Source organism: Zootoca vivipara, chromosome 2, assembly GCF_965207765.1.
Source record: "Zootoca vivipara chromosome 2, rZooViv2.hap1.1, whole genome shotgun sequence".
In the NCBI taxonomy this organism is placed as follows: domain Eukaryota; kingdom Metazoa; phylum Chordata; class Lepidosauria; order Squamata; family Lacertidae; genus Zootoca; species Zootoca vivipara.
The window spans coordinates 23492404-23520057 of record NC_142584.1 but is presented as its reverse complement, the minus strand read 5'-3'; the positions used below and the strand labels follow the sequence as shown (position 1 = coordinate 23520057).

At 43.0% G+C, this 27654-nt stretch overlaps 1 long non-coding RNA gene across 1 annotated transcript; it reads left to right on the top strand.

The window, feature by feature from the left end:
• Nucleotides 1-10192: 10192 nt before the first annotated feature.
• Nucleotides 10193-23788, top strand: LOC148686774 (uncharacterized). The gene is made up of 3 exons (XR_015948007.1): nucleotides 10193-11337; nucleotides 14620-14735; nucleotides 20192-23788. It is a non-coding gene; the product is annotated as an uncharacterized LOC148686774 (long non-coding RNA).
• The last annotated feature ends 3866 nt before the right edge of the window (nucleotides 23789-27654 follow it).

Sequence of the window (27654 nt, the reverse complement as noted above, 5' to 3'; positions counted from 1 at the left end):
GGCTACTATCTGAAACTGAAAAATCAAACATCGTGTCTCCATGGTATGAGGCACAGTGGTCTATATGGCGACTTCTTAAAGACTCATTGGCCAATACAGTGGTGCCTTGGTTTAAGAACAGCTTAGTTTATGAACAACTTGGATTAAGAACGCTACAAACCCGGAAGCAGGCGTTTTGGTTTGTGAAATTTGCCTTGGAATAAGAACATGTTTTGCTTCCTGTTGAGTGTGCTCCATTTGTAAATTGAGTCCCCCCGCTGCTATGGGAAACCGTGCCTTGGTTTAAGAATGGACTTCCGGAACGGATTAAGTTCGTAAACCAAGGTACCACTGTACGGCAAAAATTAGGGTTGTCACTTCCTTAGACTGCTAAATGAGACATGAGGCTGCCATTGAAAACAGTCGTGTATGACTTCCTGCTCCTCTCCCACATAATGGCCCCATTCAGGCATAGCGTTAAATTATGGTTTAGCATTACTGTGAATGAATGGGCCTCAGGCTTGAGGGCTCTCCTCTTCCAGCCTGGCCATGAGATAGGAAGCTTTTGCTTTCATTCTTTAAATCTGTTCCGTTTGTATCCAAGGAGAGACTGTGGTGAGTCATAATTGTAACTATGATTTATATAGAAATGTCAACATCCAGCTTTGGTTTCTGAAGCTGGCTTATCACTTGGGCCTGAATTATATTTCCGAATGACCACACTTTGAAGTTCAGATGCAATGCTTAACTGCGGTTAATTGAAAATGGAGGCTTCCACAATCTCTTCACGGCCCCACTAGAAGGGGCTCATGAACCCAATATTAAACCACCTGAACCCCTAAATCGGCCAATGTTTATGGTGTTTATAGCAGTCGTACCCCACTCTTCAGCCACAAAGGCTTCCATAAAATCAAAACATGACACTCCTTACCCACAGGCTTGCAATCTAACACCTCCCACCCCAACACACAAGGGAAAGGCAGACCCCCAAGTGTCTCTATTTTCCAGGGACAGTCCTGGATTTGCAGAAGCCACACCAGTTTCTGATTTGACCCTGGAATGTCCCTATTTTTATCGGAGGAAGGTTGGAAGGTATGGAGTTATGCGACCCCCCAAGCCAAGGAGATAACTAGCTATACAATCTTTAGAAGACATCTGAAGGCAACCCTGTATAGGGATGTTATTTTAATGTTTAATGTTTTTATATATGAATAGAAAAATGAATCTAGCGGCCAATGTCTTATAATGTTTTAAATTAGCGATTAAGGTTTTCACTTACATATTTTAGCTGTTTTGTATCTGAATTATTTATTGCGTATTAGCTCATAGAGATTAATTTCAATCTATTTATGTTTGTACACTCTCTGTTGTTGTATACGTCGCACTCTGGTCAGTTACCGGAATAAATCGATTCATTCATATGTTGGAAGCTGCCCAGAGTGGCTGGGGCAACCCAGTTAGATGGGTGGTTGGTTGGTTGGTTGGTTGGTTGTTGTTGTTATTATTAAATAGGGCGTCCCTATTTGTGGCGCTGTGGGCTAAACCACTGAGCCTAGGGCTTGCTGATCAGAAGGTCAGCGGTTCGAATCCCTGTGACGGGGTGAGCTCCCGTTGCTTGGTCCCAGCTCCTGCCAACCTAGCAGTTCGAAAGCACATCAAAATGCAAGTAGATAAACAGGAACCGCTATAGCAGGAAGGTAAACGGCGTTTCCATGTGCTGCTCTGGTTTGCCAGAAGCAGCTTTGTCATGCTGGCCACATGACCTGGAAGCTATCCCTCGGCCAATAATGCGAGATGAGCGCGCAACCCCAGAGTCGGTCACAACTGGACCTAATGGTCAGGGGTCCCTTTACCTTTTTATTTTCATCAGATAAATGTTGGAGGGTATGGAAAGGGGATAAGGAGGGAAGAGGAAAATCGAAATCAAAACACAGGCACCAGTTTCTCGACAGTCCTTCCTACACTGAGTGAGCAAAAATACGTGATTGTGACATTATCACACTTTGAATTTCCCTGCCTTTGCTCTACTTCATTGCCTGTTGTCTGCAGGGTGAGAAAATTCAAAGTGTGATGACGTCACATCACATATTTTTAACTGCAGATGTTGTAGTGGTGAGTGAGAGAAAATGATGTGGAAGTGGCAGTTTTCTGCAGCAACTGGACTACTCCTCTTAACATCTACCTCCAACACTCCTTGATTTCACAGTTATGGTTAATTATACTTTTTTTGATAGAGAGAGAGAACAAAAATCAAACAGTACTGGTACTTATTGTTCTCCCATCCCCTTGTCGTTTAGTTTCTCTCTTTGCATCTTTTCTTTTGTTTTGCACCCTGATCAGAAGCACATTTTCCCTGAAAGCACTCATCCTGACATCATGTAGAGAATCAGATTTGGTTATGTGATGACTTTACTGACAGCACAGGAAGGCAATGTTAATGAGTAAAGTGAACCTTTTTTTAAAAAAAAACAAAGTGTGCAGAAACATGTTCATTCCCCCCCCCCCCCAGCATTGCTTAAACGTTCAGGAAAAATGGTGAGTAGTTTTAGCTCAGCTCTAGTTAAACCCCCACTGCTTGTTCCAGCAATCATGAAAGACGATGTAGTTGTCCCATCACTTGGTAGATTTCCCTGATGGTGATAATGATGATTTAATAAAACTGACTGTTCGATAGATTCAATGTTTGTCCTTATTCCTGTGAAACCTTCCTCGTCTCCCTAGATGAGGTGAAGCTCATGTTATTGCATTATTTGAACTGGCTGGGGGAATAGTAATTGCCCCTTAATTCTTCACCTTCTATTTCCCACAAAAGTGAAGGGCTAATTACTGATTTGCTTTAATTTCCTTGTCTCTTGTGGTGAAATAACCCAATTTTGCCGTAAAAGAAAAAGCAGCAATAATGAAAAGAAAATTAATAATTAAATAGACACTAATTCCCCATGACTCCACCAGCTATGCTGATCAGAGAGCACTGAAATAAGTTAACCTGCAACAGGAAGCTTTTGATTAAAGGCATAGAAGCCCTTAAAAGTTTCAACAGCGCTTGCATTTTATTGCCCCCTAAAATTGACAGAGATCAGGCCTGCTGTAAAAAATAAGAAAAAGAAAATGATTATTTTTTATGCTGGGGGAAAATGTAAATAAAAAGAAGCTTGTGAATTTATTTATTTTATTTCAACATTGACACCCTGGCCAGAGGTCACCCTCATACAACAATACTTCAGAATCCGTTCATATGCTCTTCCTTCTCATTGTTAGCACTGTGAGCTTGGAGGACTGACGTATAAACAGGAGGGCTTTGCTGCTGCCCCCCTCCAGGCTCCCCCCCCTCTGCGGTTTTTCAGTATTTCTCTGTTGGGTGGGTGGGGTAACGGGAGAGGATGGCGTGCAAGAAATACTCAGGAGAAAGTGAGCCATCTCAGATTTCAGCCTAAAACAACACAGGCCCTTTTGTGAATCCGTGATGATTACCTGTCCTTGGATCCAAAATGAGTGTTCTTTGTCAAGTCAGGTATCGTAGTTCAGAGTGAGGACAGACTTATATATACATTGTCATGGAGACGTTTAAGTAAAAAGGAGAGCAGCAACAGCAGCAGCAGCAGCTGCTCCTGCAGCGGAAAGCTGAAGAGTTGCATATTATGGGCTGTTTGTCTTTTCTTTTCTTTTTGCTGACACTCGCCTAAGGTGATGGGAACACCTGAGCTAGTTTAATTGGCTTCTTGTGAATGTGCTTTGAAAATCTCCTTCCTGCCTAAGTGTTGTCTCTTACCTTCCCACTGTGTCTATAGGTTTGCTTCCAAACAAACTTTAGAACCTCAGCCAACAATCCAATTTGGTTGTGTTTGGGATTGTTGTCTTCTTCTTCTTCTTCTTCTTCTTCTTCTTCTTCTTCTTCTTCTTCTTCTTCTTCTTCTTCTTCTTCTTCTTCTTCTTCTTCTTCTTCTTCTTCTTCTTCTTCTCCTCCTCCTCCTCCTCCTCCTCCTTCTGTTATTATTATTTATTAATTTTCTATACCACCCTTCATCTGAAGATTGCAGGGTGGTTTACAATAGAAAACCACAATATAAAAGCACAAAAAAATACACACCACAAACAATAACCCCTCTGGTGGAACTCTGCATCTTCGCAATTCTGTGCATCAACACATCCAACAACAGGTGAGCTTACTTTTCCCCATGTCAAGAGGGCAAGAGGGATGCAGTAAACCTTGGTAGGTCACCAGCTATATATCTTCCCTATTCTTCCCTGTTCTAATTCTACACAATTCTCCAGGATAGAGCCTTGAGGAGTCCTGGACATATACTGATGGGGAATCTGTGTTCCTCCAAATCTGTGTTTCCCAAAGCGGGTGATACCACCCCTTGGGGGGCTCTGGAATGATCCGGGACAGGGGCAGTAGCAGCCTTGGGTGCAATTGGGTGGCGGTGAATAAAAACAAGGGGGCAGTGGAAGCATAGAGAAAGAAGAGAAGAAAAAATTGAAAAACCATTTGAACATGTTTAATCTGTTGCGTAATGACACTTACCAGCAGGTTGGGCACAGTTGAGGGATGGCGACAACAACTCCCCTGGATCCAGCAGTCATGCGGGAGGTGAGAGGTTTCCCCTGGCTTGAGTGAACCCTTTTCTGCTTCATCCAGGCCCAGGAAGTGGATTGCAGCTTGCCTGTCTATTTGGCCAATGGCAGGCGGGCCGCAGCCCTAGCCGGGTCCTGCTCCTGGAGTGAATTGGACTGAGCCCAGGGGGAGTGATTTATTTATTTTTTCTGAAAAGGGGAGGAGGTAGGCCAAATAAGTTTAGGAATCTCTGGTCCAGCTGATGATGTTGTACTGCAACTCCCATCCACCCTGACCATTGGCCCAGCTGTCTGGGGCTAATAGGAGTTGGAGACCAACAACACCTTGAGGGAATCTGAACAGTGGTGCCCCACAAGACGAATTTAATTTGTTCCGCGAGTCAATTTGTTTTGCGAAAAATTCGTCTTGCGAATCGCGGTTTCCCATAGGAATGCATTGAAATTTCTTTTTTTGCCCATAGGAACGCATTAATTAAATTTCAGTGCATTCCTATGGGTTTGCAAGATGAATTTTTCGCAAAACGAATTCGTCTTGGAAGTCACCATCAGATCGCAAGACGCATTTGTCTTGCGAAAAATTCGCCTCGCAGGGAATTCGTCTTGCGAGGGACCACTGTAATTCCCCTTGCAGCCACCTCACTTCAGAATGTGCTCTCTCATGGGTATGGCAACTCATGTCGGAAGTGTAGATTTTGACAATTTTCCTAAAAGAAAGCTCCAAAACTCAACAACTTTTGTGTCTGGATTTTCACTTTTTGAAATATGGCAACCCTATGAAATGATGCTCAAAGAAAACATTAAGGAGGATGGAACAGTAATTTAGCTAATTAATCTGTCAGAGCAATAACATAAAAAATCTTAATTGAATAAAAGAATCCTCTATTAAATGGGCAACAACTTTAAAACAAAACAAAACACTTTTTGTCTTTCATACAAACCTACAAGTACCATCTTAGAAGAGGTGGTCCCTCCTGTGTGAGACAGGGAAAGTTTCTTTGTAGATGATGGTTACGTTGTGTGATACTTGCTCCCCCACTTTGGAACTATTGATTTTCTCATGTTCAGATGTATGCAGATTAAGACCAGTCTTGTACATACTTGAGATTAAGTCTCATTGAACTCAGTGCATCTTATTTCCAAGGAGATGTTATTTGTTGTTGTTGTTTAGTCGTTTAGTCGTGTCCGACTCTTCGTGACCCCATGGATCAGAGCACGCCAGGCACTCCTGTCTTCCACTGCCTCCCGCACTTTTGTCAGACTCATGTTGGTAGCTTCAAGAACACTGTCCAACCATCTCGTCCTCTGTCGCCCCCTTCTCCTTGTGCCTTCCATCTTTCCCAACATCAGGGTCTTTTCCAGGGGGCCTTCTCTTCTCATGAGGTGGCCAAAGTATTGGAGCCTCAGCTTCACGATCTGTCCTTCCAGTGAGCACTCAGGGCTGATTTCCTTCAGAATGGATAGGTTTGATCTTCTTGCAGTCCATGGGACTCTCAAGAGTCTCCGACAGCACCATAATTCAAAAGCATCAATTCTTCGGCGATCAGCCTTCTTTATGGTCCAGCTCTCACTTCCATACATCACTACTACTCCAGTAGGAGACGTTATAGCATTGCACTATTAATTAATTAATTAGTTGATGAAGGAAGGAATGAAAACGCGAAAAGAAAAAGGAATTAACTATGTGTTTGTGTGTTTTAATCAGGCAACAGCCTTGCAGCTAAGGAAGGTAGGTGAACATTTGTGGATGGTGGTCCTAGAATTAAGATACTAGAGGTTCTTGATTCTTTAACTTGATGAAAAGCAGTAGTTGAAAAAGTACCTTTGGAGAATGTTGATGTAGGGAATGTCTGGTGCTTCTTAACTACATCAAGCTTGTTCTAAAGCCTCCCGGACATTTTCTCCTGAAGATTTTGGCTAAGGGATTCAACCCACAGACACACCCTAAGACAGAAATTTCTCCCACTGATGGTACAAGGGTTGCATAACAATAATTTGATGGCACCCAGACTAAGCATGGATATTAGGGAGGTTATCTGCTGTTACATACATACAACCCACACCCACAAACTCATAGCAATACATCCAAACACAAAGAGAGGCCCCCTTTTTGCTAAAGCACATGGCTTTCGTTAATAAAATTTACGAGATGAAAGACTAAAGCAATCTCTCTTAGCAAGCTCCATACCAGGTAATTAGAAATCCATCACTCAGAATTAATTACATAGAGGTAGAAACATTATAATGTATATTTCAAGTTAAAAATAATAATAGTAATCCCTGTCACGTGGGTTCCCTTTTGTCCTTCAGCCCATAACAGCTGAATGTTTTCCTAGAGGAGTCAGAGGGTGTGAATTCACATTTCCAAGGGCAAAGGCTGTTGCGTAAAACTTTGCCTTGTGCGAAGAAGGGAGATGCTGGCTTAGGTTAGCTAAATAAGAAAATATATCTTAACTAGGAGGCAAAGGTAAACTAGGAGTAAGACTCCACTGTCTTTCCCTCTATCTTCCCCTCGATTAATAAATATTATTTTAAGTTAGCAATGAATCTTATGTGTGCCTGAGTGCAAGTAATACGAAGGGAGTATATTTAGCTGCAGGTGTGTCTGTGTTTTGTGAGTAGCTATTTCTTGCTCCTGACAGTAATAATAATAATAGTAATAATAATACTAATACTACTAATATATATATATATATATATATATATATATATATATATATGTATGTATATACCCCACCCATCTGGCTGGGTTTCCCCAACCACTCTGGGCAGCTTCCAACAAAAGATTAAAAATACATTAAAACATCAGTCATTAAAAACTTCCCTAAACAGGGCTGCCTTCAGATGTCTTCTAAATGTCATATACAGTGGTGCCTCGCTAGACGAATGCCTTGTAAGAGCAATTTTTCGCTTAACGAAGAGATTTTTCGAGCGGAGGTTGCCTCGCTAGATGAATTTGTCTAGCGAATTGTGGTTTCCCATAGGAATGCATTGAAATTCAATTAATGCATTCCTATGGGCAAATAATAATATTTCCCCCCAATGCATTCCTATGGGATTCGCTAGACAAATTTTTTGTTATACGAATTGACCTGTGGAATGAATTAAATTCGTCTAGCAAGGCACCACTGTGGTTGTTTATTTCTTTGACATCTGATGGGAGGGTGTTCCACAGGGTGGGTGCCACTACCAAGTAGACCCTCTGTCTGGTTCCCTGTAACTTCGCTTCTCGCAGTGAGGAAACTGCTGGAAGGCCCTCGGAGCTGGACCTCAGTGTCCAGGTTAAATGATGGGGGTGGAGATGCTCCTTCAGTAGCAATAGTTTGCACAGCAGAATAAAACTATTAGTAAACTTTTTTCTGGATGTGAAAAGAGACTTCTAGTTCTCTCTCCATGCAATTTCAGTTTGTTGTAATGGTTAGACTCTCAGTGCTCCCCAAACCTGTGTCTCCAATAGTTTTTGGACTGCAACCCCCATCATCCCTAGCTAGCAGGACCAGTGGTCAGGGATGATGGGAATTGTAGTCCCCAAAGCAGCTGGATACAAGTTTGGGAAACCCTGGATTAGAGTGTTGGTTTAGGGCCTGGGAGACCAGAGTTCAAATCCCTACTCAGCCAGGAAGCTTACTAGGTGACCTTGGGGTAGTCACTGCTTCTTAGCCTAATTCACCCCACAGAGGCCAAATTTACACAGTACTTTTAAGGCAGGCATCCCCAAACTGCGGCCCTCCAGATGTTTTGGCCTACAACTCCCATGATCCCTAGCTAACAGGACCAGTGGTCGGGGAAGATGGGAATTGTGGTCCAAAACATCTGGAGGGCCGAAGTTTGGGGATGCCTGTTTTAAGGTATACAGTACTTTCATCAAGGTCCATCATATTACAGTATATGTGAGAAGTGATATGATGGACCTTGGGCTTTCAGACATACTCTCTATTTTATCTACACAGCTCAGAGCACTATATCTCCCCAGAAGTAATCTTTTTCCCCCTTTGTCTTTCAACAGAGACTCTTTTCAATCCCCGGAGCAGAAACATCACGGAGGAGAATTTGTCACACAGTGGATGAGAGACGAAATAACTTGTTTCACCTGCAGCGCTGAGTATGAGAGCATTTCAACAAGCTGCACTCCGATGGCATCAAAGATACCATGGTTTTATCTGGAAAATAAACAATAATGTCATCAACTCAAGGTTCTCTGAGCAAACTCCTGGCAAAGGCTAGGTCTTGGAGGGAAACAGCTGTGAAGGTTTTAAATAGACTTTGGTAGTTCTGATGGTGTTGTGACCTTATGGACTTGGGTCTGAAGAGAAAACATTTTTCATACAGCTGGCTGCTGCTGCATAGCTCTAGTTCAGGCATCCCCAAACTGCGGCCCTCCAGATGTTTTTGCCTACAACTCCCATGATCCCTAGCTAACAGGACCAGTGGCCAGGGAAGATGGGAATTGTAGTCCAAAACATCTGGAGGGCCGAAGTTTGGGGATGCCTGCTCTAGTTTCTGGTGCGTTTGAGTTAGTGTTCTCCTCAAAAAATGTCCTTCAGTTTCTCAAAAGCTTCCCTTTCCTGTGAAATAGGCTTCTGCTTTTCTCTCTCATTGTCAGGCATGTCTACATAATTTAGGCGACGGCTTGACTGAATTTACCTTATTGTTAGTAGGTGACCACAGCACTCAACAGTCTTCCTGCCTCCCCACGAAGGGGATTGTAACATGTTGTCCTCTCTGGGAGGCTAGCTATCAAGTTATAAAGACTAGCTTGGGTGGAAACAGCCTTCTCACAGTTTAAAAAAACAGGCCCCTGGGGCTAAAAGTTGGTAACAATGCAGCAATAAAAATGTTGGTTGACATGTGTGAGGTCTGGGGCAACTGTTGCATGGTGAAGCCCCCCAGAAACCCCCCCTAAATAATTCACAACTCACACATTATTTTAGGTTTGGGTTTTTGGCATTGTTTTGGCCACAACTTTATTTAAAATAAAATTTAATTTTGAGTGTTGGCTTAGACTTTGGTTAAGCCATCTGTCCCCTCTAAGGGACAGGACCATTTCCATCTGTCCCATTTGGGACAGGACCATTCCATCTGCCCCACTTTGGGTCAGGACCAGCTCCGACTTACCTATGCGTAGGTAAGTCAAGTAAACACCCCAAGGGAGTGGGGCTACTGTTCACAGGCACTCTCCCCTCGACGCAGGAATGTTCCCCAAGGCTCGGCTCTGTAATGGCCCACCATCCCCTTCTATGGCTGGGATGAATGGACTAGAGTCAACTGAGCCCCAGGATTCCTATAACGGAATACTTCTATGAGGAGCAAAATAGGGGGGGGTAGGCAATTTAGTGCCATACCCCTCCTACAACCAATTTATTAACCAAAGCCTAACCGCCAACCTAACAAGTTGTGACTATTTGCTAAGCAGTAGGCAAAAACCAAATGGCAACATCCAATCAGCCGAGTGGCAAAATTCCTACTGGGCCCCTGAATACAGGCGACCCCTTGAAAGGCAAAGCGATGTCAGGCTAAAGCCTATAGAAAAAGCGGTGGGTGGGCGGGAGATTCGAAGGCTTGCTGAGACGCTGGGCTTAAATAGGGTCAGCCTGTCAATCAAATATTGCTACCACACCCCATGACTCAGCCTAAGCTCAGCCCACCCCCTCCCAGATTTCTTAAGGCTCTTCCGCAACCCCCATTATCCTCTATGGAGGATAATGGGCTCTGCCACTGCCACACACCCTCCTCTCCATACGTCATTCCCTACGTCATTCCCTCTTCTATGCAATGGTCAGGTGCATGAATATAACCTCACAGCATGACCCATATGATCATTGCTACTAGTGCCACGTTGCCTGTTATGGAGTTCTTCGACAATGGCTTCACCACATTCAATAAGACATTTGCACAAATATTTCACATTTGGCTGAAACCGCCTACAGAAGCCGATTAGTCGGAGGAATTTTATGCTCTTACCAGTGTCAAAGCATAAAATAAGAAAGCATTTTCAAAGACATATGGTGGAACAGCAGAGTCCCATTCATTCAAAACCTACCTTGTAGAAAACTCCTTGCCAAGTGGCATCCGCGTATCAAAATGCCACAGTGTTCAGTAGGGCTTACTGTCTGGTAAGTGTGTTTAGGATTGTGTGACTGTTTCTGTATGCATGCATGCATGTGCATGCATTTTATCAAAATGGTGATGCAAAACTTATAATTTGAATGCATTATGTGTTATAATTGCTTTATTTTGTTTTGTTTTATTGACTGCCCTTCACCCTAAGGTCACAGGGCGGGCGAATACAATTTAAAATACAACGTGAAAAACTGTTTTAAAAACTTGCAATAACCAAAAATACATTCACGCGCGCACACACAAAAACAGGAAGCACTCTCATTTGTCCAAATTTCTGGTCGTCCTAATTTTCTTGGCTGTCTCCCAGGCCACTTGAACAGATAAGGTTGTACTGAATATATTAAGCGTCAGTATTTATCTACCCAAGCAAAGTATAAAACAGAAAGTTTTTGGATGAGCTAAGTGGCTTATCAGCTCCTAGGATCTAGGGCTGGGCTGATTTAAGCCTCTTGCCTCCAAGCACTTGACAATTGGTGTTATATGATGAAATGTACTCAGAGCAACTGCTTGCCTGGAAACAATTCTGCCGGCGCTCATTAATTCCACCAGCTGCCATGCAGAAGTGCCACCCACAAGCATGTTGCTCATGGGGAAAGACGGAAAGAGAGGAGAAGGAGGGAGTGCAGCAGTCGGATTTGGAATGTTTCGTCCTCCCAGTTTGCAATGGTATTAAAAAGCTGCTTCTCCTTTTTCTTTTCTTTTTTTGCAGCTTTGTCCCATAATCCCCATGTGCAGCAGAGTGTATGGGATAAATGCTTCTTTGGTGGGGTAGGAGACAACATACACTGTTTCTGTCTCAGTCCTGGCCTGATTAGGCTGCCAATCCTAGTGCCACCAAAGGGTGGACAATTAGCTGGCGAACCCACGCTTGGGGTGAGCAACTTAACTCTCAACCTAGGGAAGAGCAGGCGTGCCATTTTAGCGAGCAAGTATGTGAACATTGAGCTTTTGGAAGGTTAGAGGGTGTCTTTTTAAAAATCTAACGCACCCAAGGCAACGATAATGCAGACCATTTAAATGGTATGTTTTGCTTGGGTGCCAAAATCTTGGGAAGCTTTTCTTTCCCAACCTGTAGGCAAAAGTGGATTGTGAGGTCAAGCGTCACTCAAACTTGTTATGAATGCCTGTCTCCTGTGCAACTGTAAATCGAAACTTGAGTCATGGGGGCGGGGATTAGAATAAAAGAATTGTAGAGTTGGAAGGGACCCCAAGGGTCATCTAGTCCCATCCCCCTGTGATGCAGGAATCTCAACTAAATCATACATGACAGATGGCCATCCAGCCTCTGCTTAAAAACTTCCAAGGAAGTCAGTCTGATAATGCTAACTATACTGTATTCCTTCTGTATTGTGGCAATGGAAATATGTGTGTCATGTTCAAGGTAACATGAACAGACTTGATGGCTCAGGGCAGTATTTTGTTCTCCCCAAATTTCCATCACAAAGTTTAAACCACTCTTTAGGTAAAACACCAGGCTGGATTAGCTAAGAGTGATGGCTTTAGAACAGGGGTTCCCAAACTAAGGCCCGGGGGCCGGATGCGGCCCAATTGCCTTTTAAATCCAGCCCGCGGACGGTCTGGGAATCAGCATGTTTTTACATGAGTAGAATGTGTCCTTTTGTTTAAAATGCACCTCTGGGTTATTTGTGGGGCCTGCCTGGTGTTTTTACATGAGTAGAATGTGTCCTTTTATTTAAAATGCATCTCTGGGTTATTTGTGGGGCATAGGAATTCGTTCATATTTTTTTTCTCCAAAATATAGTCCGGCCCCCCACAAGATCTGAGGGACAGTGGATGGACCGGCCCCCTGCTGAAAAAGTTTGCTGACCCCTGCTTTAGAAGAACGTAGAATTGATTGCACAGCTAAGAAATGTGATCTGATTTCTCCAACAGAATCAACTCCATAGGACCTGCCTTTCAAGATAAATGTTGCTTCAGCTGTAACTATCTATGCAAAAGAGTTTTTCACTGTTGTGAATGAATTGCCTCGTTTTTGAAAGACGCCAGATACCCTTAGGTGCAGTATTAAGGCCAATACTTTGAAAGACCAAAGGACTCGATACATCTTTACTACTGTATCTACTCCCAGAACAGAAATACATTTCCAGTTAGTCTGCTCAGTAAAATAGTGAGACTTCTTTTCGGCTTTGAACATTGATTCTCCCCACCTGGAAGTACTCTAGAACCTCTGTAACATGAGCATTATGCCAAATGAGCGTCTTCCCTCCTGCTTTTGATCTTATCTGCTTAAGCAGCTCCTTCCAATCTATCAGTGTCCCTTCAGGCAGCTTAGCACATCCTGTCCCTTCCTACAGTTTCCCTGCACAGCCCTTCTTGCCCAAGATCCAAGTTGTGTAGTTGAAGAACGTGCCTTCAATATCAGAGATGCAAAATCATTTTCCAGGGTCAAAGAAAACAACAAGAACAATCCCTTCTATTCATTTCAATGGGGATTTTTATTTGCTATGGTATAGTACAGGCATGTCCAACAGGTAGATCAACAAGTTTAGCTCCCTTAAAAGAAGCTCAAAACGGGGCTTTCCTCCTCCCTAAAAAAGCTCAACAACTTTGACCTGAACCCCCCCCCAAAGGGGTAGAACACTGCCAGTTTTTAACTCTGTGAGTATATTGCAGTCTCTTGGGAGTTGGCCACCCCAATATAGTACAATTTACTCCTCCATAGAAATGTAGAGTTGGAAGGGACCCCGAGCATCATCTAGTACAGGCATCCCCAAACTGCGGCCCTCCCTCCAGATGTTTTGGCCTACAACTCCCATGATCCCTAGCTAACAGGACCAGTGGTGAGGGATGATGGGAATTGTAGTCCAAAACATCTGGAGGGCCGAAGTTTGGGGGTGCCTGATCTAGTACATGGCAGGAATCTCAACTAGATCATCCATGACAGATGGCCATCCAACCTCTGCTGATAAATCTGCAAGTAGGAGATTCCACCACCTCTTGTGGGAGTCTGTTCCACTGTCAAACAGCTCTTACTGTCAGAGCATTCTTCCTGATGTTTAGTCAGAATCTCATTTCTTGTAACATTAAACCATTGGTCTGGGTCCTAGCCTTCAGAGCAGGAGAAAACAAACTTGCTCCACCCTCCATGTGACAATCCTTTAGATATTTGAAGATGGCTATCATATCTCCTCTCAGTCTCCTCTTTACAAGGCTAAACATACCCAGATCCCTCTACCGTTCCTCATAAGGCTGAGTTTCCAGACCCTTAATCACCTTGGTTGACCTCTTTTATGAACATGTTTCTTAAAGGCATCTGTGATAATAGCCACACAAACATAAGGAATAACTGGATTAATTGTGCACAGTGTCATAGTATGAAATGCAGCAGTCTTGAATATATTAAAAGTGCATGTTTCACTCAAGGGGGATGTCTTACACAGTGCCAGGATTAAATTAAAATACAGTTGAAATTTCCATGTTGGGACTTGCAACTCTCAGGGCTATGTTCCAGAAATATAAATTGTTAATACCTTGGTGTTCCAGCTTGCTGAAATGCTGAAATAGTCTACTGCCTGTAGCTTATCTGCTTTAGTTTGTTCATAATGGGATGAGATGTGTAATGATGTTGTTTGGGCTCTCTTAAACATTTTAAATGGACACTGAGGGGAGGTTCCTTTTTTTGTTGCAAAAATGTTGATTCCATCAACATAAAGTGGAGAAGGGATATCAAAGTGATGAACAGCATAAATCCAAATTAAATTAGTCCAACTAGTTTGGGTTTTATTTTGGATTTACTAGGTATACTTTTTGTTCTCAATATTTATTGCTATAAATTTTATTTCAGTAAGAAGCAACAAGCCATTGCAATAAGTATGTTTGTATATTTATATAAGTATCTTGTTGCATACTTATCCAGTATAAGACTATGAAAATGTATTATTCTTTACCATCCCATTTCACAAGCACATATGTTTTGTGTATTTATAGTGCCTCCAAGGAAGGATTATTCCAAAATGCATTGGACCTGAAATAAATCTTCTTTCAAGCACCTGGAATTTCTTCCTGTCTCCAACCCCCACAATCATATACACAGTTGCCAGCAAGTAAGTCCCAGTGAGCTTACAGAAACTCACCTGTGAGTAGACATGCTCAGCTCTAGCGGGCATTGAGGTTTCAATAAATTTGGATCAACATCAATATATTCTAGTGACTGACAGTTCTTAGTCACGTTGCTGCAGTGCCTCTGTTTAGATGGTAATATTTTGACTTAATAAGTTGCGATATGAACAAGCCTTTTGGCCATGGATGCAGCCTTCACACAAATGAGCAAACAACTCAGGAAATCTTCCATTAACTACGGTTTCCACAATTTATCAAAACCATGAAACCATGGTTAAGAGCTTTGAAACAAGCCAGGATATTAATATGATTGAGACTGTTTAATATCCTGACTTGTAACAAAGCTGTTAACCAGAGTTCCCCATTTTTGATGAAATGATGAAACTATAAGGAATGGAAGACTTTCTGGTGAAGGGGCTACATGTGCAATCAAATGGCTTGTTCATATATCAGGCACTTAAGCTTATATTTGGTTGCCTGAACTCACCTAATTTAGTCACTGGTCACTTTGTCCAGTACAATACAAATAATAATTGCAATATATCTGTGTAGCTGTTGACATATGGCATCTGACACATATATTGGAATACCAGAGCTTAGGGGTATTGAAAAGGAACATCTGTCTTTAGAGATACTGAGGAGGAATGATTGCATACATAGAACATAAAGTTTGGGGATACTTTAGTAGGGTTGCTGGGAGGACGCATGTGGTGCTGTGGTCTAAATCACTGAGCCTCTTGGGCTTGCCGATCAGAAGGTCGGTGGTTCGAATCTATGTGACAGAGTGAGCTCCCGTTGCTCTGTCCCAGCTCCTGCCAACCTAGCAGTTCAAAAGCATGCTAGTGCAAGTAGATAAACAGGTACCACTGCAGCAGGAAGGTAAACAGTGTTTCTCTGCGCTCTAGTTTCCATCCATCACAGTGTCCCATTGCACCAGAAGCGGGTTAGTCATGCTGGCCACATGACCCAGAAAGCTGTCTGTGGACAAACGCCAGCTGCCTTGGCCTGAAGCGAGATGAGTGCCACACCCCATAGTCACCTTTGACTGAACTTAACCATCCATCTGGACAGAAAAGTTGTTGAATTTTTGGGGGGCAAAGTTGTTGCCGTATGCCTGGATTTTCCTGGACATTTTGGGGGGATTTCTGCCCAGACACTGTTTCTGACTGCAGTATTTGGGGTATGTCCAGGAAATTCCGGACATATGACAACCCTATAATGGACCTGATCCTAGACTGATTTGGGCGTATTAATGCCTGAGCCAGTAGGGAGGAAAAAAATACGTCTCAGCTATCTGGGAAATGATGTTCTAAACACTCAACAAGAAAAAATGAAGCTGTTTTAAGACCCATTTATTTTAATCAGGGGGAAATTAAGCACCTACATAAAGAATAGAATTTAAGTAAATGGATCTTAATGTATATGTAACTTAGGCAGGATTATGGCCTGGATTTTTCTCTCTCCTCCTTTTCTTTCTCCACCCATGCCTTTGTGCCAGCTCTCCACTTTATCTGCTAAAAACAAAAAGTTTATAAAAGTAGAAAATGTCTGTAATCCAATTCCACAGTGACCTGTCTAATCCTGTTCTCTGCTACAGTATGAGCTGAAATACCTGTACAACAAAACAATGGCTGAAAAACAGACAAAGCTGTGAGATGAGGATCTAGTCTTCTTTGTGTCTCTTTCCTCCTTGCCCTTTGCACTCGTTCTGGCAAAGACCCACAATCCTTTTGAAGGGTTTCATGGGTGAAAGAGGCCTCCAGGACGTGTTATAATTGATGAGTGCTGATGTGAGACATTCTTGTCAATGCGAAAAATTCCTAATTTTCAAAGTACTGTGTTCCCCCCCCCCTTCCTGAGGCTGGAGAGTGCAGAATTGTGGTTCTTAACCAGAGGGACACTGCCTTTGTAAGAAGGAAGAAGAGTTTGGATTTGATATCCCGCTTTATCACTACCCGAAGGAGTCTCAAAGCGGCTAACAATCTCCTTTCCCCTCCTCCCCCACAACAGACACACTGTGAGGTGAGTGGGGCTGAGAGACTTCAGAGAAGTGTGACTAGCCCAAGGTGCATGTGGAGGAGCGGAGACGCGAACCCGGTTCCCCAGATTACAAGTCTACCGCTCTTAACCACTACACCACACTGGCTCTACTAAGGACTACTAAGACAACAAGTCAATGTAGGGCAGGACTGTAAATATTGTAAAAATGTGTGCACATGAAGTAGGTTGCTACCAAAGAAAATTGTATTTTGGTTCTTATGTAGGTCCATTTCCTCTACATGTAAGTGTTTTCTACTTTTGTGAACCATAGAATTGTAGAGTTGGAAGGGACCCTGAGGATCATCTAATTCAACCCCCTGCAATGCAGGAATATGCAGCTGTCCCATACGGGGATTGAACCCGTGACCTTGGCATTATTAGCACCGGGCTCTAACCAGCAGAGCCAGGAGCTCACATATCTCAGCTGTGATGATGCCTTTTAACCTCTCAAACTCCATGTGTTGCAATCACTGAAATTGCATGAGTATGCATACAAGTAGGCATTCCAAGTGAGTCTCACTGTGTTGTTTTCCGCCCCCCTCTTTTACAGCTGAAGGCCAACATCTCCTCATCATAGCAATGCATTTGATACATAGCTGCCAAGTTTTCCCTTTTCTCGCAAGGAAGCCTATTCAGCATAAGGGAAAATCCCTTTAAAAAAGGGATAACTTGGCAGCTATGATTTGATAGGTTTATTGGTCAGTGACTGAAACATGAATTCAATAGTCTGGCGTTTATGTGTTTTTGCCCTAACCCAGCCTTCAGGTATGCTTGTCTGCCTTTTATTTATTTTTATTTTTAAAGGAAAGTGTAAAAAGCTGTGCATATATTTCCCATTTAAATTACAGTTGTTCCATCACATAAAAAAAGAAGACAGAAAAGAAAGCATAATGATTTTTTTTAAATAAAAAAAAACCCAATGAAAAACTGCTTTAGAGGGGAGGGGTTAGTGATGTTGTTGGTTTGCTACCAATCAGTAGCAAACTGCAACCACAGATAACTTGTTTTCCTTGAATTCAGTCTGGACGACAAGACTGTACTTCTAAACAAAACATAGTGAGCCCATTTTCACAGCTGCCAGTCTGTGCAGATAGCTAATTCTGAGCTAGATGAGCCAGCATTCAGACAAATATAAGGCAGCTAGCTTCCTTTATAATGATCATTGATGATACATCTCACCATTAACAGTCATGCAATCCTATACCTGGGAGAAAGTCCCAGTGAGGTTAATGGGGTTTATTTCTGAATGTACAGGATTGTATTGTAAGCCTCTTTAAAAATTATTCGTTTGCATGAAGACTGTCCCAACTCCTCCTTGCGTTCTTATATATACCATGCACTTGGTAGTCAAGTGCCAAGTTTCATTGCGCAGAGAAGATTTCTCATAGAGTTCGTGCAAACAAGAGTCAGTAATGGAAATCCTGCCCCGCCTTGAATGCTATGATATTAGTCATGAACACCTCAGTGGTAATTACCATAGCTAAGTAGCAACTTCAGTTAACTTTGGCTGCAACCTAAAGAGGCTGCACTATCGGAGAGATGCCTCAGAGGCCGGATGTATTGGTTCCCAACGAGAGGTATAAAAAGGTCAGCCTGCGTTGGCACTCTGGGAACTTGCAAAGGTCTTACAACATTCCCTATAATCTTCACTCGGTGTCACGTACTCCCTCCTGCACAACTAGTTATTAATTCTTATTTGCCCGTCAGTATGTAACGCAAAAAGCATGTCTTGTCAGGTGATGCAAAACAGAACACGAGTAATCACAGAAGTGTGGCATAAGTGGCTTGGAGATCACACAGATGGTATGCAGAGTCTAGAGGTGAATAGTCACTGAATGACAACGTTGCTTCAAACTCAATCAATACATTGAAATGTAACTTGCATTTGAGGATATGTGCATAGGAATGAGTTGCTGGACCCTACAGTTCATCATGCCAGAGAACTCTGCAATTTGATCTTTGCGACTTGTGGGCGTTTGGATGTGATGATGACTAAAATTTGTATACTCAGGGCTTTTTCCCAGGGGGTACTCAATGGTACCCAGTACCGGCACTTCTTTTCTTTTGTTAAAAACTGTGACACATACTGTAACAACTTCATGGTGAGTACCGACACTTATTTTTCTAGAAAAAACACACATTGTGTATACAGTGGAACCTCGGTTTATGAACACCTCGGTTTACGAATTTTTGGTTTACGAACGCCGTGGACCCATCTGGAACGGATTAATCCACTTTCCATTACTTTCAATGGGAAAGTTTGCTTCAGTTTATGAACGCTTCAGTTTATGAACAGACTTCCAGAACCAATTGTGTTCATAAACCGAGGTACCACTGTACTGCTCTTCTTCCATAGATCAGACAGTCACATCCTGTCCCAAACATATTTTCAGCCTCAGGGAAGTTTGTGAGATGTTCCATGGGAGTCTGTTGTACGGCCACCAGATTTTTTCTGACGAATCTGGGGACACTTTTCAACTTCAATGGATTTTGTATGGGGACTGATTTGTACATCCAGGGATTGTCCCCGGGAAAACATCTGGTAACCTTAGTCTGTTGTTCCCAGAAATGTGTCGAAAACCCCAAAATTCTGCTTGTGCATGGAAATTGACTTCTTTTGGAAGTTTGGACCCCATCTGAAAGGCAGATAAGGGGAAATCTCACAGGGTGAGGGGCTGTGAGAAGAGAGGAATGAGCCCAGGTGAGAGCTGGGAGGGCCACACCTTCCTCTGTTGGGAATGAAAGTTAAGATATAGTGATGAGGGAGGATCTTGTAGTTTATTTTTCTGTTCATTCTTTCGTTTTTCTTTTCTTTATTTCCTGTAGATTACTGTTTTTCTTTTCTTTTCTTGTGTTGTGAAAGCTCCATTAAAAAAATTCCAGAAAGAAAGAAAGAAAGAAAGAAAGAAAGAAAGAAAGAAAGAAAGAAAGAAAGAAAGAAAGAAAGACTTCTTGGATGTGGCCAAAAGTTGTGAAACTTTGGAAGAAGTTTCACTTATTACCTTTGGAAACAGCCCCATGGAAAATGTTGTTGTTTCCCCCTTGGAACTCCTGGACAGATTGACTTTAAATATATATGGCAAAAATAACATTTTAAAAAATCGTGATGGTCATTATAAGGATTAGACCATTTGAACATCATTTTCAAAAGCCTTCTGAGGTTACGGTCCTATACACAAGAGCTTGAGCCTCGGTCTCATTGAAATCATTGAGACCTGCAGAGCAGTCTATGCATGGATATCCAATTGTAAGCTTCTCACAATTCAGCATGTTCCCCAAGATTCATGGCTATTGAGTTATGAAAGGGGATGTAGGACTTTGCCAAATGCCTGGTGCTTGTCCTCATCATGAGAAATGGACTGAATAATAATAAAAATAATAAAAATCCTTTGTCTTACAGACACAACAGCAAGGAATAAGTCTGCCCCAGAGGGCTGTTGTTTAAAGGAACAATCGCAGAATGAAGAACAGGCTGCAGTTAGAATGAAAACCAGAGCCCAAGGAATGTTACATCCTGAGGACAACTTCCATAGAGGTTACCCCAAGACACCCTTGCTTTGCAGGTTTCAGAATCTGCGTTCTGAACAGAGACCAAGGTCTCATTACCCTCCGCCCCGAAAGACACACACTTCAGGTGCTCTTCGCTTTCCTCTCTTAGTGGGAGGTTTCCCTGCAGCTTAGCAGCTTCTAGGGAGATGTGTCAAGAGTGACATGGCGGCATCTCTTTTCACAAACAGAGCAGACTGCACTTAATTCCCAGAGGAGAGGAGGAAGCAACCAGCCCCTTTGAGGCAAGTCTTCACCAGCAAGCAAATGACAACTTGATGGGTTGCTTTGGGATAAACCTGTAGCTTGCTACACCAAAGTGTTCACCGGTGATGGGGTAATTTGGGGGAGGGCTGTCTGCCTGTCTTATTCATGGTGCCTTTGGTTGCAGACATGACGCACATATTGCAAGTGGATCTCACTTACTGAACCCCCAGAAGCCTCAAATAAGACTGCTCTAGTAATGTGAGCCTTGTAAGTTTATATACTGTATGTTTAAAGAAAATCCCTATACACATCTGCTCAAAAGTAAAAGCCCATTGAATTCAATGGGGCTTACTGCTGGCGGAATGGGGCATAGCCTAACCAGACATGTCGATTTGACATGTATTTTAATATGCAGGTTTACTTTATCACCTATATTTTTAAAGCTGCTGACTTTATTTGTATTTTATTTTGTTCCGCAGCTTAGTGTGTTTGCAACATCTGACATTATCAGAAAGTTCAATGTCTGTTTTAAGCAAACCGCCTAGAGGTTTTGATGATTAAGTAGTTAAAAAATTCTGTGAAATTAATTAAAATAATCAGAAATAAGCCTCGGTGAGTTTAATGAAATGTACTGCTGGGTAAATATATAGAATTGCAGCTTGAACCTCTTGTTTCTCATTCACTACAGTCTGCACTACAGTCTGCACTGAGAGCCAGTGTGGTGTAGTGGTTAAGAGCGGTAGACTTGTAATCTGGGGAACTGGGTTCGCGTCTCTGCTCCTCCACATGCAGCTGCTGGGTGACCTTGGGCTAGTCACACTTCTCTGAAGTCTCTCAGCTCCACCCACCTCACAGGGTGTCTGTTGTGGGGGAGGAGGGGAAAGGAGATTGTTAGCCGCTTTGAGACTCCTTCGGGTAGTGATAAAGCGGGATATCAAATCCAAACTCTTCTTCTTCTTCTGCACTCATCCCACATCCCTGCAAATATCATACAACATTGTATTAATCTCCATAGCTGCCAGGTGGGACTGTTTGAGGAGCTCTGCTGGGGTTGTGTGTCTGGCCGATTTCCACAGTGTAGGGACCACTTCACATAAGAATGTGCTTCTGTGCTGAAATTAAAATGAAAGCCCTAGGTAGATTTTAATGTGTGGTAGTATTGAATTGGTAGTTTGTGGTCCATACAATATATCCTTCGGGTGGAATTGTGTGGTTCTCTTCCAATAACTTGCGAGATGGAACATTTCTCCCTCTCCATCCTCTGGGCACTGTTCGGGGGGGGGGGGGGGTTGCCGACCCCCTCCCCCAGAGCCAGTTGTGGGGTCATGGAAGGAAGAGGGAGGGAGCCCCATGCAAATGGAAGTCCTTTCACAAGCCTACTGCTAATGGGAGTGGTTAGGTTGATCTGCCCCCTAATCAAATCAGTGGTAATAACAGATTGGTGTGAAAAGGACAGAGGAAATATAGGAAGAGATATTGCTTCAATTATTTATTTAGAAAACTTATACCCCACTTTCCAACTGAATGAGGTGGATTATACTAACACACACATTCAAACCCCAAACCTACAAAACCCTGTAGCCCTTAGTTCTCGTTCAATAAAAGAGTGACCAGCTTGAGACTGTAAAAAGTAAAGGTAAGGGACCCCATGCCAGTTAAGTCCAGTCAAAGGCGACTATGGGGTTGCGGCGCTCATCTCGCTTTCAGGCCAAGGGAGCCGGTGTTTGTCCGCAGACAGCTTTCTGGGTCATGTGGCCAGCATGACTAAACCCCTTCTGGCGCAACGGGACACCGTGACAGAAACCAGAGCACACGGAAACGCCATTTACCTTCCTGCCAGAGTGCTACCTATTTATCTACTTGCACCGGTGTGCTTTCGAACTGCTAGGTTGGCAGGAGCTGGGACAGAGCAACAGGAGTTCACTCTGTTTCAGGGATTCGAACTGCTGACCTTCCGAACGGCTAGCCCAAGAGGCTCAGTGGTTTAGACCACGGTGCCACCTGCGTCCCTTGGTTGGGATTGTGCAGATGCATGGCAGAGCCAATCCAATATTCCCATTGCTGCACCCTTGACCTCACCTGCCCTAGGACCATCCAGATAAGCTGCAGTGACACTGCCCCACCACAATGACTGCTGGGTCCAAGTGGGTTTCCTTTGGGTTCTGCAATCCCAAGGACATTGGTGAGTGCAAATTCTAAAATGAAATTGAGCTGGCTGTGTGCACGGTGCAGAAGTGAAGTATTTTGCTGTTGAGTGTGGGAGTAAATTACTGCTGAATGACAACATAGGCAAAATTTTACCGTTTTAATTTGCCATGCTTACCTCAACCATCATAGCAAAAAGCTGAAGCTAGGCTCTGCATCGCATCTACTTCAAGGTGCATCTGATCTTTGTAGTCTATATGTTCCCGTATGCTCTGGTTGCACTGTATTTAGAGGTTTGCGTGAGAACTGGAGTTTGCACCAATCTAATAACAGCATTGACACAAAGGGCTCCTCAGCAACACACCCATTTCCTTCTCAAATAAAAATTGTGTTTTCATTTTCCGGCTTTGTTCCCATTGGGATCATGAGATATCAGGAATTCCAGCTGAGATCACAGGAGGTCAGTAACTCAATCAGGGAAAAATATGCCCCTGTTCTCATATCTCTCTGTGTGTTTTATTAAAGAACTAAATAAGGAGCCGGGAAAAAAATCTGCAGTAGACTATTGCAATGCCTTTACACATGAAATATGGACAAGCAAAGAAGATAATAAGAATCGAGCCGGCCAAACCCTCTGCTCTCAAATTGCAGATGTTATATTTCATAATCTCACGTGCAGGCAGGTGTGTAACACCCATCATCGTTAAAGCTGCAATAAAAATCAGGTTGTAGGGAAGGTTGGTTAATTTATTTTTAAGTAGATAATTGGTCTTCATGTTGGGTAATGGTTTACATTAATTTCATGGTTATTTCAAGTGTAAGTTGTGGCACAGCTTGGCTCATTCAGCTCTTAAAGAATTCTAGCTGTGTAGCTCCCAGTGTTTCTCATCTGAGATAAATGGAGTTATTGGTTTTGTGTACTATAATTGAAACAAATGGATTTAATTGTATTTCTCTGACATTAGAGCACCTTTTGTAGCCGAATTATCTAGATTTAAAGAAGTTGACATTTGACTGCATTGGATTGCCTAAATGCTTATTAGCTTTAATTCAATTGCATCTTCATTACCAATTCCTTCTGAAATGACCCAAACCCAGAAAATTCCGATGGTGTTCAATAAAAATATAATCAAAGACCATTATTCAATGTCTCCTGACAAATGAAGAATTTTGTGTAACTTGTATATATTTGCAGTGACAAAAATTGATCGAACAAACATTTCTCTTTATACATTTTGCATCCTTTATCTTCTGTTGACAACATACAGTAATATTTTTTCCCTTCAAGCCACCAAAGAACGGTAATCCTTGCCAAAGGTAGATCACAGGGCTGAGAATATTCCTTTTTACAAAGCCCATTACAATTGACACTCTAGTTTGGCAAGGGACATGCATGGGAGAGGAGGACTGGCCTTGCCTTGACAATCAGTTGTCATCTCAAAGGGTATCTGAATTTTGCGTGCGGAGACCCTTTAACCAGGCCTAGAAATAAATTCAGACAGGACTCATATTTTTGGTTTGGTTTTTGGCAGTATCCACAAGAACCAGAGCCTATCCGCAACCTTACAAGTTGTGATGATTTGCTACGCAGCAGGCGAAACCCAAATGGCACCAGCCAATCAGCCAAGTGGGGGAAATTCCTGCCGTGCCCGTCCCAACGACAGGCGACACACGACGGCATAGCAAGCCCTAAATATAGGGAGAGGTGGGCAGGTGTTTCTATGCAAAGAGCCTTAAAGAGGAAACTCAGGGCACGTGCATCAGTTTAAGTACCTAGTGGTCCCTTGAACTGCTTTGACTGGCGTCCAACTGGCCCAATTGCTCCCTGCTTCGAGGGACCACCAATAGGGTGTTGTGGCTGCTCCAATAATCCCACCCACAACACAAGGCCTGATTGCCAGGTCCCACCGCAACACGTGCCCTCTGTTTAAGGAGGACCCGATATGCCTGCTTCAGATTTTTATCAGCAAGTCTTTGCTTTCCTCGCCTTTGCTCAGCATCTCAGTACCTGTGATAGTTTCCCCTCAATGCTGTTTTCCAGCAGCGGATGCAATGGGTAACCAAGACAAGAATGGGGATTCCTCCCACATTTGGAAAGAGCAAGCTCAGCTGATTTATTTATATAGTAAAGTATTCTTCTTACATTATTATTCCCCAGCTGCAGGGCCATCTCAGTAGGTAGCCCTTCTCCTTTAATAAAGACTACCTTCTAGATGACTTCATTAAGGTAACCCTCCAAAGAGGGGGACACGCCTGTCAGATCAGGTTTATCAGGACACGGAGAGAGATTGCCTAGAGGAGATTTGGGAATTAGGGGAGATGCAGAGGGCATCCTCGCAAAGCGACAGATCATTTCCCCCCTGCTGACCTTTCGCTGAAATGCCAAGTCAGCAAGGATAGCATTGGAAATGTCTCTTTTTTCCAAAAAAACTTTTATATACTCTTTTTAAATTTGCCTTCAGCCATGGTGCTGAAGATGTGATGAATAAGCAATAGACTCTACTGAGCGGTGAGCCTCCCATTGTTCTTTTTTTTTACTCATCTGAAAATTCCTTGCTATTGGAGTTCCTTCCCCTCTCTTCTGAAACGCCTTACATGATGATGATGATGATGATACCATACTTTTCTGTGTATAAGACGCCCCCATGTATAAGGGGATGCAAATTTAAGGAAATGGGAGTAGATGGCTCACATTTGTTGAGCTTTTTTGGGGGGAGGGTTGCCCAGAGCTGTTGAGCTTCTTTTAGGGGGATTGCCGAAAATCACTCACTCACCCGCACATGGCACAAAATCCACCTCTCGTCTGTCCCCTTGCCAGCAGAAGCTGCCAATTGCCCACCAGATTGCGACAGCATCACCCAATCAACACCAGCCCTTGACGCAGCAACCAATAACACACCCAATAGCGGCTGACAGCCGCACACACTATCCATGTATAAGATAGATAGATATCGGTAGATAGATAGATAAACTTTATTCGCATTAGCCAACGGCCATAGCAACATAAAACAAGCAATATATACAGATAAAAACCAACAATAGGTAAAAAGGGCAAACAAAAGACCAAGATTATCGTGCAGATAGTGGCCCTTAATCTCATTGCACCCTCGATAAACCTAGCAGCCTTTACTGTTGTCTGATCATTTTGGTCTGATTTTGGTCATTTGGCCGCTTCTCGGCCTTTTGGCTAAGATCAAGTGTAGCATCCATGTATAAGACGACCCCCACTTTTTAGCATAATTTTTAATGGAAAAAACCTAGTCTTAGACATGGAAAAGTACAGTATATACCGCTCTCACGCCCAAATGGTCTCTAAGTGGTTTACAACCATAAAATCAAAACATAATTAAAATACACAACACCATTAAACGACTTCCATTAAAATGTGCTTTTTTCATTGCTTGATCGCATAACAGTTAAAAACAGTTAAAACAATAAACTATCAATTGCTACAATTATGTCAGCGCATTGCAGCGGGGTGGGGGGTGGGGGTGGGGTGGCGGCTGTATATGCCCCATGAAAGGAAATGGAGCAAGGGAATTGTCAGTTCTGAGTGCTAATGGCAAAAAATAGCATGGATCCCCTCCCCCAAGTATTTACTGGGCATGCATTGCATAATATTAAAATAAATCATAATTCATTTTTAGAGTTGATATTTCTTCCTTGACAGTTACACCCTTATGGTTTTCTCCCTCTGTTTCCCAGATGTTTTTGCCTCCTCCGTTGCAATATGATTTGAGTCACCTTCTCATCTTTTTGTCAAGAAATTGAATAATGGCGTCTCTCCTTCAGAGGGAAAACACAACATATGAGATTGATGACAGCAAAGGACTTGTTAATATTTTGCTTCCCAGGTGAAAACCTGTTTGTTCAGCATAACGTTATGAAGCAACCAAGCATCTATCTTGCAGGAGTTGCAATGTAAATGTGCGTAGGTTTGTTGCCCGGGTTAGTACCATTTCCTAGTAAAATATACATTTTGTTCCCTTGGAAAAGTCACACGTATTTCCTTTCCGGTATTGTTAATGGTCAGTCAGAGACAAAAGGAGAGACATCCCCCAATTTGTGTGTAAGTTATGATGCTAATATGGTGAGCAGACCAGTTACAAATAATAATAATAATAATAATTATTTATTTATACCCCGCCCATCTGGCTAGGTTTCCCCAGCCACTCTGGGCGGCTTCCAACAGAAAAATAAAATACAGTAAACTATTAAACATTAAAAGCCTCCCTAAACAGGGCTGCCTTCAGATGTCTTCTAAAAGCCTGGTAGTTGTTTTTCTCTTTGACATCTGGTGGGAGGGTGTTCCACAGGGCGGGCACCACTACCGAGAAGGCCCTATGCCTGGTTCCCTGCAACTTGGCTTCTCGCAACGAGGGAACCGCCAGAAGGCCCTCGGTGCTGGACCTCAGTGTCCGGGCAGAATGGTGGGGATGGAGACGCTCCTTCAGGTATACTGGACCGAGGCCATTGTGGTCACAATCTCACCACGCTATCCATTCAAAGCACTCTTTTGCCACTTTAACTGTCATGGATTCCCCCCCAAAGAATTCCGGGAACGCATTCACTACAATGGTCCTCCTTGGGTCTGTCCATGTGACTCTTCCTAGGAAGCAGAAGAGTCACATAAAAATGGCACTGAAGCAGCAGCAGAATGAGGAGATGCTGGAAGCGAATAGGTTTTTTAAAATAAAACCAACAGTATTAAGCTTCTTTGTCAGGAAATATTTCTGGTCCTGGCCCAAATAGCGGACAAACAATTGGCACAGCCTGACTGATCGGTCCAGTGAGGATGCTGATGTGTCGAGCTCTTGCCAGGGCCCAAGGAGTGACATGCCCACATCTTTTTGATGATAGCATGGATTTAGGAATTCAAATGAATATGCATGTGTGAATCAGTCTTAAATTGGATTGTCTAATGACTTCCGTCACTCGACGGTCATCTCATCAAGCAGTGGCTTT